Genomic DNA, 14457 nt, shown 5'->3' with positions numbered 1-14457 from the left:
CTTTCTACTCTGTTTCTCTTAGTGATGTGAAGAATTATTTTCGTGCTTTGTGTGTTGAATTTGGATAGTGAATTCTCGTGTTTTATTTTGCTGATTTTACATTGTAAGAAGAAATTTGAAATCTTGTACATAATCTTGACCTTTTAAAAGGTTACAAATAGCCCTGATTTTATGGAAACAGTTGCTATTTTTCAAGTAATACCTGCCTTGATATGTTGACCGGAACTGTGAGGTGGTTTCTAGCATTAGTTTATTGAACCGTTATTTCAAACCTGGTAATCTGGGGCAGTGTTAACTAATTCAAAATGTTGGATTTCTGTTCTTGCTAAACTCGACATGGGGTTAGAAAAAAAGTGGAAGATGTAATTATATTCCTTATCTTCGGTTAGATACAGTCCTTTCTACATAGATCAGCAGAGGCCGTTAAAAGCAGTGTCTTGATACTGGTGAAAGAAGAATAGAAACTAAGGAAATCATCCCCTTTCAGCAACCAAGAGAGCAGATTTTGGGTTGCTCAAAATCCAGGCACAGGTTTAGAAGTCAACAGTGGGAGGCTACGTTGGGCAGAGGAAGGAAAGGAGCATGGTGAAATACAGTAGATCCATCATAGTAGTACAACGAAGAATGAAAAATCTTGCAGTTTTTGGATTGACTTCACAGAGTCCAGTAAATAAAGCAATCCTATTGGGTGCTTTGATTCATGCCATGCCAAATATATGCTTAATTATGGACCTACCTCTCAGACTGTTATTTCAAAACAACTAATTTAGGAAAATCTAGAAGTAAGCCATGAAGAATCCTGAATAGTTGAAGTTTTGATTACATGTTATAACATATTTTGGTGAATACAGAAAATAAAAATGGCAGGTAACTTGTACACATCTTTGACTTTGCTTCAGTGAAGTTTGTTCAGAACTGTTTCTTATATTGGGAATAGGCATTTGATGTGAGTAGATCAAAACATATGTGGCAACAAGTTAAAGTCATAGGAGCAGCTTAGTTTTTTGATTCTTTTCATTGCCTCATATTCTGAGTTTTCTAAAAGTTATTCAGAAGTCTGGAGCACCCCACAATACTTAACCCATAGTGAATTACGTCAAAAATCAATATTTAGAGCAGTCTGATTAGCTTATCACAGGACATGTCGTTTGGTCCACAATATTTTCCTGAATCAATTAAATTAGTAATTAATGTCCAACTAATCACTTCTACAGTGTCCATATCCTTCCATTTTCTCACATTCATGTTTCTATGTAAACATCTTAAAAGTGCCTAGTTTGGGTTCTGGTGACATTATCGTCCAGAATGGCAGCTTAAGTCAACAGCTCCTCCGGAAAAATGCATGTATTGCCCCGTTAATCCATCAAATATAACATCTTCTGAAAATATCTGAATTGATAAGGGGGGCAAGAATGGGGAAAAAGAATGGAGATTTAAAAAAGCATCACTGTGGAGCCTACGGAAGAGAGAGGTACCACGCGTGGCTCTCCTACACGTGCGTGTGGTGGCGAGACTGACGATGGGCCTCGTGCAGGCGAAGTAGCAGATATGAAGAAGATTTTGGAAGAGGTAAGGGAAGTCCAAAAAGATAAAAAACAGCAAGTCAATAATATAAAGTCAGAGCTCGCCAACGTCAATCAGAAAATAGCAGTGACAGAGACGCCACTTGAGAAGGTGGAAGATGGCGTGGAAAACATGGAACAGACACTAAGTGAGATGATAAAAATATTAAATCAACAGAAAAGTAAATTGCTTGACTAGGAGAGAAGATCGCGATGGAAAAATACGGGATTTATAATGTTCCCGAAGGAGAGGAGGGATGGTCGATCATGGAGTTTGTAAAAAAAGTTACTGTGGGAAGTGCTGGAGATTCCTCAGACTATGGAGATTTGAAATTGAAAGGGCGCATCTTCGCTGGTCCGGCGGCCTCCCGGAGACAGAGAGTAAGCCGCGCTCAATAGTATTTAAATTCCTTCGATTTAACAGCAAGGTGGAGATTCTACAAAGGGCCCGGGGTAAGAAGAGGGTGTTTTGGAAAGTGAAGTTAATATACTTCGATCATGATTACCCCCCGGCGGTCCTACAGAAACGGAAGGAAAATTGTGAAGCGAAACGAATATTAAAGCAAGAAACGATTAAATTTCAAACCCCGTACCCTGCTAAAGTGAGAGTGTTTTACGAAGGAGGGATACAGCTGTATCAGATGGTGGAAGAGGTCAGTCATAGTCATACTTTATCGATCCCGGGGGAAATTGGTTTTCGTTACAATTGCACCATAAATAATTAAATAGTAATAAAACCATAAATAGTTAAATAGTAATATCTAGATTATGCCAGGAAATAAGTCCAGGACCAGCCTATCGGCTCAGGATGTCTGACCCTCCAAGGGAGGAGTTGTAAAGTTTGATGGCCACAGGCAGGAATGACTTCCTATGACGCTCTGTGCTGCATCTCGGTGGAATGAGTCTCTGGCTGAATGTACTCCTGTGCCCACCCAGTACATTATGTAGTGGATGGGAGATATTGACCAAGATGGCATGCAACTTGGACAGCATCCTCTTTTCAGACACCACCGTGAGAGAGTCCAGTTCCATCCCCACAACATCACTGGCCTTACGAATGAGTTTGTTGATTCTGTTGGTGTCTGCTACCCTCAGCCTGCTGCCCCACCACACAACAGCAAACACGATAGCACTGGCCACCACAGACTCATAGAACATCCTCAGCATCGTCCGACAGATGTTAAAGGACCTCAGCCTCTTCAGGAAATAGAGACACTCTGACCCTTCTTGTAGACAGCCTCAGTGTTCTTTGACCAGTCCAGTTTATTGTCAATTTGTATCCCCAGGTATTTGTAATCCTCCACCATGTCCACACTGACCCGCTGGTTGGAAACAGGGATCTCCGGTACCTTAGCTCTCCTCAGGTCTACCACCAGCTCCTTAGCCTTTTTCACATTAAGCTGCAGATAAATCTGCTCACACCATGTGACAAAGTTTCCTACCGTAGCCCTGTACTCAGCCTCATCTCCCCTGCTGATGCATCCACTATGGCAGTCATCCGAAAACTTCTGAAGATGACAAGACTCTGTGCAGTAGTTGAAGTCCGAGGTGTAAATGGTGAAGAGAAAGGGAGACAAGACAGTCCCCTGTGGAGCCCCAGTGCTGCTGATCACTCTGTCGGACACAGTGTTGCAAGCACACGTACTGTGGTCTGCCAGTCAGGTAATCAAGAATCCATGACACCAGGAAAGCATCCACCTGCATCGCTGTCTGTTTCTCCCCCAGCAGAGCAGGGCAGATGGTGTTGAACTGACTGCAGAGATGAACAACAGAGGGTTGCCCGTTAGTGTGGTCAAACCAAGGGAAAATCTGGCTGAGCAGTTACCCTGATCTGCTTGGGAAATAGTAATAGAACTGAGAAAGCAGGGAACAGGATGAGGACGAGAGAAGGATAATAGGAAGAGACTGTGAGTTCTCCGAAGACAGCCCTCACCTCCTCCAGAAGAGCCATAAGGTTTGGCTAACTTTAAAAGTGCTGATAAACTAAATGGAAGCAAAGATAGGTGATATACCTGTCTTGAGAAAATATGTATTATAATATGGATTTTATATTACTCAATTTTTTTTTATTCGTTCATTCTCCTTTTTCCTCACCTAAATGAGAATATATACATGGAAGGAATACATAAGGAAATCATTTCTGTGTAATGGACATAAAATTTTTCTACTTACTTTTATAGGTACTTCAGTGGGGGCCCTCAATTTACATGTAGGAGGGGTTATCCCCCACAGCTAGACTTTTCTTCAGTCCAACCCAGGGTCATCTAGAGACCCCAGCCTTGGAATCACACCTTCGTTACCTTTTTTTTATTATTTGCATTTCTTGGCTCTTATTTGTTCAGAGAGTAGATCGATTAAAGTTATATTCCGCAAATTTCAACGATATACTAACAGATAAGTACACACGACTAAGGACAAATTAAAATTCATTTCTGTTAATGTCAATGGGCTGTCGAACCCAGTCAAACACAGTAAAATTCTATCAAAAATGAAAAAAGAACAAGCCCATATTTACAGGATACTCACTGTGATAATGAGCATGGAAAATTAAAGAGAATGGGCTTCACTAATTTGTTTTTCTCCTCATATAAATCAGGACATAGAAGAGGAGTAGCTATTCTATCTCAAGCAAGCTAAATTTTAAAAAAGTATTCAAAATGGGAGATAAGGAGGGCAGATATATTCTCGTACAGAGGAATATAGACGTAAATCCAGTTACTTTATTGAATATATACGAATCCCCAGGAAGAGATACTACTTTCTTCCAGAAAATAATTATGGTAATGGAAACAAAAGGTCTCTTGATATGTGGGGGAGACTTAAATTTACAATTACAACCAAAATTAGGCTCTTCCAATAGAAAAACTTGTAAAACAAAGTCCTTACATAAGAAAGTTAACAATCGTTTTGGGGATGTAGGTCTAATTGATATATGGAGGGAGCTTTTCCCCGACAGAAGAGATTACTCTCATTATTCTGCCCCCCATTCTGTATATACAAGAATAGACATAACATTTGGAAAAGATAAAGACAAAATAATCACCTGTGGAATTGGGACAATAGATGTAAGTGACCATGCACCTATATATTTATCTGTTCATTTTGACCTATATCCAAAGAATACTATTTGAAACTAAATTCAAGTCTACTCAATGATCCCTATTTTAAGGAATATATTAAAAAAGAAATTGGTCTTTACTTAGAATTCAATGATAATGCAGAGGTTTCACCTCCCATTCTATGGGATACTCTGAAGACCGTCTTAAGAGGGAAAGTTATAGCGATATCTTCATATAAGAAAAAAATAAGGAACAGAACATTAGAGGAATTACAAAATATGCTGAAGGAACTAGAAAAAAACACAAATTGAGTTATGGCACAGGATACACTAGGGGAAATTTTAAAAATGAGGAATGAAATTAATAGTTCGGCTACACAAGAAATTAGAAAAAAAAAATTAATGTTTCTGAAACAGAGACACTATGAAAGTAGATCCAAATCTATGAAAATACTGGCGTGGAAACTGAAAAAAAAAAATAGCAGAAAATACAATTCATAGAATTAGGGATCCAATAACAAAAGTGATAAGAAGTAAGCTAAGTGAAATTCAAGAAGCTTTTGAAATGTTTTACAAAACTCTGTATTTCAAAGTTCCAGTGGGAAGCATAACCCAAATTGACACCTTCCTGAATTTTTAGAGTTACCCACATTAGGCAAAGAACAAAATAGAACGATGACTACTGACATAACTGAAGCTGAACTAAAAATTTCAATTAGTAGGCTTAAATTAAGCAAGTCACCAGAATCAGATGGATTTACGGCAGAGTGATATAAAGAGTTTAGAAGTGAGTTAATTACTGTTTTACTCCCCACACTGAACTGGGCTCTAAGAAACATGCAAATGTCACCCAGCTGGAAGGAGGCGATAATCTCAGCTGTACCAAAAGAAGGCAAGGATAAAATGGAATGTGGGTCATTTAGACCAATATCTGTTCTTAATGTGGATTATAGAATATTTACCTCCATCATGGCCAAACAATTAGAAGAGTTTCTACCCACACTGATACATAATGATCAGACAGGTTTTATACAACAATGCCAAACACAAGACAATATACGAAGGACACTTCACATTATGGATCATATTAAAAAAATGAAATTGAAGCAATAGTGATAACGTGGATGCTGAATAGGCATTTGATTCTGTTAACTGGAATTTTGTTTACAGAGTTTTACATAGATTTGATCTACATGACACAATTACTAAAACTATACAGACACTATACAACAATCCTACTGCTAGGATTAAGATCAATGGATATTTATCTAATAGTTTTACCCTAGAAAGGGGCACGAGACAGGGTTGTGCATGATCACCACTACTATTCGCATCATATCTGGAACCATTAGCTCAATATATCAGACAAAATAAAGTATTGGGAATTACTATTAAAGGGACAGAGCATAAATCGGCCTATTACGCAGACGACGTTTTGATCTATCTAGGGCAACCAACATACTCTTTAACTAAACTGATGCAATCCTTTGAACAATATGGCCAATTATCAGGATACAAGATCAATACAACTACTTACATATAACTATAGCCCACCAAGAGAAATTGAAAGTAGATATCCTTGGGCATGGCAAACAGAGTCTGTCATATATTTGGGTATCATTATGCCAAAAGATTTGGCAAAATTATCAGAATGCAATTATCAGCCAATATATACTATGCACCATTATTCCTAGATCCTCTGTTCTCCTGCATTCTTCAATGCCCTACCATTTACCATGTATGACCTATTTTGATTAGTCCTACCAAAATGTAGCACCTCACATTTGTTAGCATTAAACTCCATCTGCCATCTTTCAGCCCACTCTTCTAAGTGGTCTAAATCTCTGCTGGCTTTGAAAACCTACTTCATTATCCACAACCCCACCTATCATAGTATCATCTGTATACTTACTCATTCAAATTACCACCCCATCATCCAGATCATTAATATATATGACAATATTGGACCCAGTACAGATCCCTGAGGCACACCATCAGACACCGTCCGCCAATCTGACACACAGTTACCCACCACTACTCTCTGGCATCTCCCATCCAGCCACTGCAAAATCCATTTCACTAGTTTGATATTAATACCCAATGATTGAACCTTCCTAACTAACCTTCAGTGTGGAACCTTGTCAAAGGTCTTACTGAAGTCCATATAGACAACATCCACCACTTTACCCTCAACTTTCCTTGTAACCTCATCAACAAAATTCAATAAGATTTGTCAAACATGACCTTCCATGCACAAATCCATGATAACTGTTCCTAATCAGAACTTGTCTATCCAGATAATTATACATGCCATCTCTAAGAATACTTTCCATCAATTTACCCACCATTGACGTCAACCTCACAGACCGATAATTGCTAGGTTTTCTCTTAGAACCCTTTTTAAACAATGGAACCACATGAGCAATACACCAATCCTCCGGCACCATCCCCGTTTCTAATGACATTTGAAATATTTCTGTCACAGAATATTTCTGCTATTTCCACACTAACTTCCCTCAAGGTCCTAGAGAATATCCTGTCCAGACCTGGAGACTTATCCACTTATCCACTTCTATATTCCCTAAAAGCGCCAGTATTTCTTCTTTAATCGTCATACTTTCCATAACTACCCTTCTTGTTTCCTTTACCTTACACAATTCAATATCCTTCTCCATAGTGAATACAGAAGAAAAGAAATTGTTCAAAATCTCCCCCATCTCTTTTGGCTCTGCACATAGCCGTCCACTCTGATTCTCTTAGAGAGACCAATTTTATTCCTCACTATCCTTTTGCTATTAATATAACTGTAGAAATCCTTTGGATTTATTTTCACCTTACTTGCCAAAGCAGCCTCATATCTTTTTAGCTTTTCTAATTTCTTTCTTAACATTCTTTTTACATTCTTTAAATTCCTCGAGCACCTCATTAACTCCAAGCTGCCTATATTTATTGTAGATCTCTCTCTTTTTCCAAACCAAGTTTCCTATATCCCTCCAAAACCATGGCTCTCTCAATATCCTTTCAACCTAACAGTAACATAAAAATCCTGTACCCTCAAAATTTGACCTTTAAATGACCTCAATTTCGATATTACATCCTTCCCATAAAACAAATTGTCCCAATCCAGTCCTAAATCCTTTTACAGCTCCTCAAAGTTAGCCTTTCTCCAATCAAAAACCTCAACTCTGGGTCCAGACCTATCCTTTTCCATAATTATATTGTGAAGAAAGCTTTTGGTATGCTGGCCTTTGTTAATCAGAGCATTGAGTATAGGAGTTGGGATGTAATGTTGAAATTGTATAAGGCATTGGTAAGGCCAAATTTGGAGTATTGTGTACAGTTCTGGTCACCGAATTATAGGAAAGATGTCAATAAAATTGAGAGAGTACAGAGGAGGTTTACTAAAATGTTGCCTGGGTTTCATCTCCTAAGTTACAGAGAAAGGTTGAACAAGTTGGGTCTTTATTACTTGGAATGTAGAAGATTGAGGTGGGGGGGGGGGGACCTGATAGAGGTATTTAAAATTATGAGGGGGATAGATAGAGCTGACGTGGATAGGCTTTTTCCATTGAGAGTGGGGGACATTCACACAAGAGGACATGGAGTTGAGAGTTAAAGGGAAAAAGTTTAGAGGTAACATGAGGGGGAACTTCTTTACTCAGAGAGTGGTAGCCTCCAGCAGAAGTGGTTGAGGCAGGTTCGATGTTGTCATTTAAAGTTAAATTGCATAGATATATGGACAGGAAAGGAATGGAGGGTTAAGGACTGAGTGCAGGTCAGTGGGACTAGGTGAGAGTAAGAGTTCGGCACAGTCTAGAAGGGCTGCGATGGCCTGTTTCTGTGCTGTAATTGTTATATGGTTACAAAAAATTAAGGAAGATATAACAAGATGGAACCTAATTCCTTTTCTTGGTCTCAATTCAAGGATTGAATCTATTAAAATGAATATACTGCCCAGACTACTGAATCTCTTTCAGACCCTACCAAAAGAAATTAACCAAAAGCAATTCAATGAATGGAACAAGATGCTATCAAGTTATATATGATATACGCAGAGCAGACTCGATGGGCCAAATGACCGACTTCTGTTCCTTTGTCTTATGGTCTAAGGTAAAAGGCCTAGGGTTCGTCTCAAAACTTTGCAATTAGCCACGGAAAAGGGGGGAATGGGGCCTACCTTCTCTTAGAGATTATTATTCTGCAGCACAGTTGAGAGCTGTGATATGTTGGTGCAACCCATCATATGACACTCAATGGAAAAACATTGAGGAGAGGATACTTTCCATCCCCATACACGCAATTTTGGCTGATAACAACCTACAAATTTACATAAATACTATTGATAACCCGTGGGTGAAATGGACTCTTAAAATATGGAAAACTATTATAAAATATAAACTAGAGAGTGACATAGCAATTCTTAAATGGTGTGCATATGACTTGGATTTTACACCAAATAAACTGGATGCTAGATTTAAGGACTGGACAGCTAAGGGAATAACAGCTATTTGTAATATAATGAAAGAAGGAACACTGTTCAGTTTTGAAATGCTCAAAGAGACACACTTACTAGAAAAACAAGACTTTTATCGGTATTTACAGATGTGACAGTATGTTAATAGGACGGTCAAAAATGTAACTAAGACAATTACACGTCTAATAGAGCTATTTAGAAAAGCATATAATTTAGACAATGGTAATAGAATCATTTCAAGTATGTATAAGGGTTTGTCAAATATTAAAACACATTCGACTTCATACATTAAAACAAAATGGGAGAAGGAAAAAGAGATAACAATATCTGAGGAAGAATGAACAATAATATGGAGGTATCAATGGAAATGTACCAGTTCACAGAAATGGAGGGTGTTCGGGTGGAAAAACTTGATAAGATATTTTATTACATTCTCTCAGAAATCCCATTATAATAGTAACTCCCCTGTTTGCTGGAGAAATTGTGGAAATCAAAATGCAAACCATTATCATATTTTATGGGAATGCCCTGTTATCAAAGACTACTGGACTGGGATACCCTTAGAGAGTAAGACCATATATTTTGGGTATATACGTCTAGAATGGTTGAAAAGAGATAAATATTTAATGAATGTACTGCTGGTGGCTGGTAAAAAGACCCTTACCAGGAAATGGTTATCACAGGAGAGCCCAACTTTAAATGTATGGATGGAAATTACAATAGACATTTACAAAATGGAGAAGATAACAGCATCCGTTAATCATAAGTTGGAACAATTTTATTCCTACTGGGAAAAATCGTTTAACTACATAACACCTCATAGGCCTGATTTTATTCTCACAAGTCAATGAATATGTTGTAAAAAAAATCATTCCCTACTCTGTACATAGTTTTCTTCTTTCAGTTGTTCTTTCTTTCCTCTTTGTAAGTGTGTATACCTCAGATAAATATTATGTGGAGATTTGTGACAAATGATTATATGATATATATGTAGAGTATCTGAAATACATCTTATGGTAATGTTTGTTTGATGATGAACTTCAATAAAAAATAAATTACAAAAAAGCCTAGTGTATCTGCCTCTACCACCAACCCCAGACACCCACTGCTCACTGTGTAACAAAACCTTGCCTCTCACATGAAAAATAGAGATATTAAAGCTGGAAATAGAGCTGTTTCCGAAGATGCAAGCAAAGGAGTTGCCGTTTGGCACCATCATCACTCCGCTCCACCCCCAAGACGACGTTAAAAATAAAAGAGAAATGAGTGGATGTAAGACTCCTAGAAAATGAGGCAGGAGAAATAATAATGGGAGACAAGGAGATGACTGATGAACTAAATGAGTGTTTTGCATGTCTTTACTGTGGAAGACACCAGCAATATCCCTGATATTGTAATGTGTGAACGAAGAAAAGTGGATTCAGTTCCTATTATAAGAGAGAAGATGCTGAAAAAGTTGAAAGATTAGAGGTACATAAGTCACCTAGACCAGAGAAACTGCATCGTAGGGTTCTGAAATGATCTTTCAGAAATCATTGGACTCTTGCATGGTGCCGAAGGACTGGAAAATTGTAAATTTCACTCCACTCAATGAAAGGAGGAAAGTAACAGAAAGGAAGTTATAGACCAGTTAGCCTGAACTCAGTGGCTGGGAAAATGTTACAGTTAATTGTTAAGGATGAGCTGTTGGAGTACTTCATGACACAGGACAAGGTAGTGCAAAGTCAGCACAGTTTCCTTCAGGAAAAATCATGCCTGATAAACCTGTTGGATTTCTTTGAAGAGGTTACAAGTATAGATAAAAGGGATGCTGTGGATATTGTATACTCTTAGAAGGCTTTTGACAAGGTACAACACAAAGCTGCTTACCAAGTTAAGAACCCATGGTATTACAGGAAAGTTACTAATGTTGTTGAGCATTGGCTGATTAGTAGGAGGCAGTGTGTGGGAACAAGAGGATTCTCTCCCGGCTGGCTGCAGTGTCTAGTTGTTTTCTATCTTGATAGCTAGATAGAAAGACAGTTAGAAAGAGGGATAGATATATGGATATATGACTAAATAAACAGATAGATTGAATGATAGATCAATAGATACATACATAGAAAGGTAGACTGATTGACTTAAAGATTGATAGGAAGGTAGATAGTTGGTTAGATCGACCAATCCATAAATATGTAAATAGATGAACAGATAGAAAGAGAAGTTAAATAGAATGATAGGATAGGTAGGTAGATGGAAAGATAGGGACATAGATAGGCAGTAAAACAGATAGATGGATGGATAGTTAGATAAATAGATAGGTAGATAGACGCATGTATAGATACAGTAAGCTAAGGTACGATAAATACATGGTTAGATTGACAGATCGATAGAAAGAGAAAAATTATATATAGCTAGATAAATGGTAAGAGATATAGTTGGGTGGATAGATAAATATGGAAATAGGAAACTATATAGATAGGTACATTGGTGGATATTTAGATAGATAGATAGTAGATAGATAATAGTCAGAAAGATAGATGGATAGATAAATAGTTGTCTAGATACATAGGTAGCGATATGGTGACTGATTGAAAGACAGATTTGGCTATATAGATAGAAGGATAAGATACATAGATAGGCAGGTAACTTGGTAGATGGATAGAAAAGACAGAATGATAAATAGATATGTAGGTTGACAGATAGATTGAATGATACATTGTTTGATTTAAAGACTGATAGGAAGATAGTTTATTAGATTGATCAATCAATAAATATGTAAATAGATGGATAGATAGTAAGAGATAAACACAGATAGAATAATAGGACAGATAGGTGGATAGTTAGATCAAGAGATAGAGAATGGTATGTACATAGATTGACAGATATCTTGATGAAAGATAGTTGGTTAGATTGATCAATCAATAAATATGCAAATAGATAACAGAAAGAAATACATAGATAAATAGAGTCAGACAGCTAGATAGATGGAAGGATAGTTTGACTGACAGATAGTTACCTACATACATGGATGGAAGGATAGGTGGATAGATAGCTAGTTATCTAGATACATAAACAGATATAGGTAAGTAAATAGATTGATGGAAAGATATTTATTTGATTGAAAAATAGATGAGAGAGATAGTTGGTTATATCGATTGATCGATAAATATAGAGATAGGTAGGTTGAAAGATAGGTAGATGTGTATATATATATATATATATATATATACACATATACACACACACATATACAGACAGACATACAGACATATGAATACACAAATCAAGGAAAGATAAAAAGCTCGATAGATGGGATGAAAATTAAATGAAAGGGACAGGTAAATTGATAAAAATAAATACTGCTAGATAAGTAGATTGTCTGATAGATAAATGGATGGATAACAAGATAGGTAGATACATACATAAGTAGATACTTAGGTATATGGATAGATAGATAGATAGATACCGACAGGTATATGGACAGATCCGACAGATATATAGATACTGATCACTAAATCACTAAATCTATTTATAGGTAGTCAGATATGAAGATGGATTGATATCTAGCTGGATACAGATAGATACATACATATGGAGGAGATATACAAATAAATAAATCGAAGATGCAGAGAATAATAGATTGATAGGTAGACAGCTACTTAGCCTTACAATGCATGCTAGCATTTTCCTGTAGTACCATGGTCTCTTATTATGTTTAGGAAACTCATCTGCATGTATTTATCAGGGGACTTCTGAAAATCCAAGTGAACGTTCTTTATCTATCTTTGACTCCCCTTTGTCTATTCTTTCTTCAAAGAATCAACAGATTTATCAGGTAAGTTTTCCTCTAACCACATGCCTGCTACTACTCTGAAACCTCATCTTAATAGTGGACTCCCAAAATCACCCCCATTACCTTTCATTTAGTAATAGCATCTGAACTCACCTCTGCTTTTGCTCTCAGACTTGTTAAATTTCTGCTGTATTATGTCTTATATAGTACAGGCTGACACAGAACACGTATTGAGTTTGTCCACCATATCCTAGTCCCCCATACTAATGTCTAATGTACATTCTCACTTCTTCTTTACTCTTCATATAACTGAAATATCTCCTTGAATCCTTCTGTATTATAGACTGGCTTCCATATTTCATCTTTTCTCACCACATTGTTTCTCTAGCGGCCTTCTTTCATCTTTTAGTTTCCAAATCCTCTCTCACAAGTTTATATGCTCTCTTTTCCTTTTATGCTGTCTTTGATTTCCTTTGTGCACCACAATTGCCCCACCCTCTCTTTAAACACTCCTTCTTCAAAGGGATATATCTATATTGTGACCTCCAAATTGCTCCCAGAAATTCCAGACATTGCTGTTCTACTTTCTAGTGGCTTTCTCCAATTAATTTTAGCCAGTTGCTCTCTCATGGATATAGTTATTTTTAAGCTTCTCCCTCTCAATGTACAGGGTGAATTGCAACATATTATGATCACTTCCTCCTTATGAATGGAGCTATCTGGGTCAGAGTTTCTCAGTAGGTTCAACCTCCTGTAGGAAACTCTCACATCAGCCTCATAGACTAAAATCATATGATGGGCTTTTCTGTAGAAGTTCATGAACTGTGGAATTTCACAGCTGAAGTTTCAGTTCTAGTAAAACAACTTATTAATCATTCAAGGGAGTTCATCATAATACTTTTATTTAACCCCATATGAACCAAAAGTCAACTAAATTAGAACTTGTTATATCATGGGAACATAAAGCAGTTGATTCATATAAGTAGTACAAACTTTTGGCTCCTGTGTCATACTTATGTACTTCCACTTTTCCATGTTCAAATTCCATTAATAAGTTATTTAAAAATTTATAACAGTATAATCATTGTTGGACAAATTTTGAGCAAGCGACAGAAAAATTCACTGAATTTGAAAATCATCTTCAAATTAGGATTAAAAGATTTTAAAAAAACATTATTACTTCAAGGAACACAATAAACACCAAAGGACTTTAGAATAATGGATGTTGCTTTTCTAACTTTAGTTTGGCCTTTCTTAAATACAAAAAAATAGCAAAATTAGATCTAGTTAAAGAAATTCGATTTTACTTCTGGAAGCAGAAACTCCTCTAAGAATATGTATAAGTGATCTCATTTTGTAAGAACTTAACAAATTAGAACTGTCTTCTAAAAATACTATCTGAAAGTATTAACTAGTAAAATTCTGCAAGCCCTGAGATAATGTATAATATAAAAGCTTCATGAATGGAATTAGCAAATATATGAAATTAACAGATATCTTGAAATTAACTAACAATCTACTTCTTAATGGCCTGTATCTCAAAATAGACTTAAAATATAAACCATAGACGCAGTAAATGTTTCATATT

Source organism: Mobula hypostoma, chromosome Y, assembly GCF_963921235.1.
Source record: "Mobula hypostoma chromosome Y, sMobHyp1.1, whole genome shotgun sequence".
Classification (NCBI taxonomy): domain Eukaryota; kingdom Metazoa; phylum Chordata; class Chondrichthyes; order Myliobatiformes; family Myliobatidae; genus Mobula; species Mobula hypostoma.
The sequence above is the reverse complement of the archived record's forward strand: the minus strand, read 5'-3'. Positions refer to the sequence as shown.